The 2942-nt window shown below is 57.2% G+C and overlaps 1 non-coding gene across 1 annotated transcript in view; it reads right to left on the minus strand.

Annotated features, from left to right (window-relative positions):
• Positions 1–1471, minus strand: part of LOC126432825 (small subunit ribosomal RNA) — a 1909-nt gene extending 438 nt beyond the window's left edge. The window contains exon 1 of the ribosomal RNA XR_007578260.1: positions 1–1471. This exon is cut by the window's left edge and continues 438 nt beyond it. This is a non-coding gene — a ribosomal RNA (small subunit ribosomal RNA).
• Between the last annotated feature and the right edge of the window lie 1471 nt (positions 1472–2942).

Below are 2942 nucleotides of genomic sequence, written 5' to 3' on the forward strand. Positions count from 1 at the left end.
GACAGCACGAAGGATGTCACGCGACTAGTTAGCAGGCTAGAGTCTCGTTCGTTATCGGAATTAACCAGACAAATCGCTCCACCAACTAAGAACGGCCATGCACCACCACCCACCGAATCAAGAAAGAGCTATCAATCTGTCAATCCTTCCGGTGTCCGGGCCTGGTGAGGTTTCCCGTGTTGAGTCAAATTAAGCCGCAGGCTCCACTCCTGGTGGTGCCCTTCCGTCAATTCCTTTAAGTTTCAGCTTTGCAACCATACTTCCCCCGGAACCCAAAAGCTTTGGTTTCCCGGAGGCTGCCCGCCGAGTCATCGGAGGAACTGCGGCGGATCGCTGGCTGGCATCGTTTATGGTTAGAACTAGGGCGGTATCTGATCGCCTTCGAACCTCTAACTTTCGTTCTTGATTAATGAAAACATACTTGGCAAATGCTTTCGCTTCTGTTCGTCTTGCGACGATCCAAGAATTTCACCTCTAACGTCGCAATACGAATGCCCCCGCCTGTCCCTATTAATCATTACCTCGGGTTCCGAAAACCAACAAAATAGAACCGAGGTCCTATTCCATTATTCCATGCACACAGTATTCAGGCGGGCTTGCCTGCTTTAAGCACTCTAATTTGTTCAAAGTAAACGTGCCGGCCCACCGAGACACTCAATAAAGAGCACCCTGGTAGGATTTCAACGGGGTCCGCCTCGGGACGCACGAGCACGCACGAGGCGGTCGCACGCCTTCGGCTCGCCCCACCGGCAGGACGTCCCACGATACATGCCAGTTAAACACCGACGGGCGGTGAACCAACAGCGTGGGACACAAATCCAACTACGAGCTTTTTAACCGCAACAACTTTAATATACGCTATTGGAGCTGGAATTACCGCGGCTGCTGGCACCAGACTTGCCCTCCAATAGATACTCGTTAAAGGATTTAAAGTATACTCAGTCCGATTACGGGGCCTCGGATGAGTCCCGTATCGTTATTTTTCGTCACTACCTCCCCGTGCCGGGAGTGGGTAATTTGCGCGCCTGCTGCCTTCCTTGGATGTGGTAGCCGTTTCTCAGGCTCCCTCTCCGGAATCGAACCCTGATTCCCCGTTACCCGTTACAACCATGGTAGGCGCAGAACCTACCATCGACAGTTGATAAGGCAGACATTTGAAAGATGCGTCGCCGGTACGAGGACCGTGCGATCAGCCCTAAGTTATTCAGAGTCACCAAGGCAAACGGACCGGACGAGCCGACCGATTGGTTTTGATCTAATAAAAGCGTCCCTTCCATCTCTGGTCGGGACTCTGTTTGCATGTATTAGCTCTAGAATTACCACAGTTATCCAAGTAACGTGGGTACGATCTAAGGAACCATAACTGATTTAATGAGCCATTCGCGGTTTCACCTTAATGCGGCTTGTACTGAGACATGCATGGCTTAATCTTTGAGACAAGCATATGACTACTGGCAGGATCAACCAGGGAGCTGCGTCAACTAGAGCTGAGCAGCCGGCCGCCCGGGAGTGTGTCCCGGGGGCCCGCGCGAACACGCAAGCGTCCGCTCAATTATTCTGCAAACAGGAGGAGGCTGAGCTCCCCTGCACAACACACCTCGAAACCCTCTCAGGTCCCGGCGGCGCGCAGCGCCGTCCTAAGTACTTGGTCGGGTTCGAGAGAGGCGCAATCGCCCGGAGTTAGGCGAGTAGACGCTTTAGGTGCGACCACCCGTGCTCCCAACTGAGCTTGCCGCTGCCGACAGAGGCCCGGGAGCGTGCTGTCGTGGCATTGCCGGCGGGAGACAACACGCGCCACCTACGGTGACCGGCAGCTCCAACGCCAGCGCCACAGAAGGACAAAAGCCCTACTTGGGTGCCGAAGCGAACTCTCCCAGCACAGCGCACGCGCCAACACGTCCGCACAGCTGCGATACAAACCACCTGCGAGAACCGCTGGGGCGACCGAGCAGCAGACGGCGTCGCGGCGCCGAGCGCCGGGCGGCGGCGCATCCTCAGCGCACAAAGTCCTCAATCGGACCAGCACACTGCAGATGGCCACCGCGCTTCGCACCGGGCCCGCGAGGACCTACTTTGGCCGCAAGGCGCCGCGAGCAGGGGGCGCCGGCGCGCAGCTGCGCCGCCTGCCGCGTCCGTCGGCCGGCGCGCCTGCCACCGGCCGCCCCCACCAGCCGGCTGTAGCGCGTGCGCCCACGCACCGCGCTGCCAGCACGCCGGGCGGCCCCCCCTCACCGGCCGGGGACGGTCCCACCCAGCCACCGCCGCGTATCGCCTCACACCCAGATCCCCTTTCACGTTCGTGGGCATGGTGGGTCCCCTTTCACGTTCGTGGGCATGGTGGGTATCCCTGAAACAACCGGTTAATAGCTCGACCGATCGTCGCCAACACTGATTCACCTCTAGCGAGAACAACCGCACCACAACGGGTTACCGGTTGTTCATTTGCGTAACGTCACCAGCAAACGTACACGTCCATCGCCATTTGCAACGAGTATTGCATGCCTGTGTCAGGTGTCACAACACACTACGTCTGCCCACATAGACGCAACAACATGTGCACGCCTAGAGAACACGTGGAAGGTAGACCCCGTACGTATGCGGTGTCCATTGCGCGAACGACTGTCAGCCCGCCTCTGCAGCATGTCGCAGATGTGGAACGCGGTGCAACATGCTATCACGGTGTGTGAGAAGAGACGACTACGTCCGAATACACGCTCCACTACATCAACAGACTGCTCATGCTGATCGCCATCCAGGGCGTCCGTTCCTCCCACACGTCTGTATGGCGTACCACACTGCAATCCAGCTCTTATAGGGAGACGACACGTAGCTGCGTGCACAATATTTGGACTGTATGGTCCGCCGTTGCTAGGCGCTGTCGTCATACGGTCACATGGGCCACGATGTATCATTCAGTACATACGGAGCAATGTGCAGTACAG

This window comes from Schistocerca serialis, unplaced genomic scaffold, assembly GCF_023864345.2.
Source record: "Schistocerca serialis cubense isolate TAMUIC-IGC-003099 unplaced genomic scaffold, iqSchSeri2.2 HiC_scaffold_1155, whole genome shotgun sequence".
NCBI classification, from domain to species: Eukaryota; Metazoa; Arthropoda; class Insecta; order Orthoptera; family Acrididae; genus Schistocerca; species Schistocerca serialis.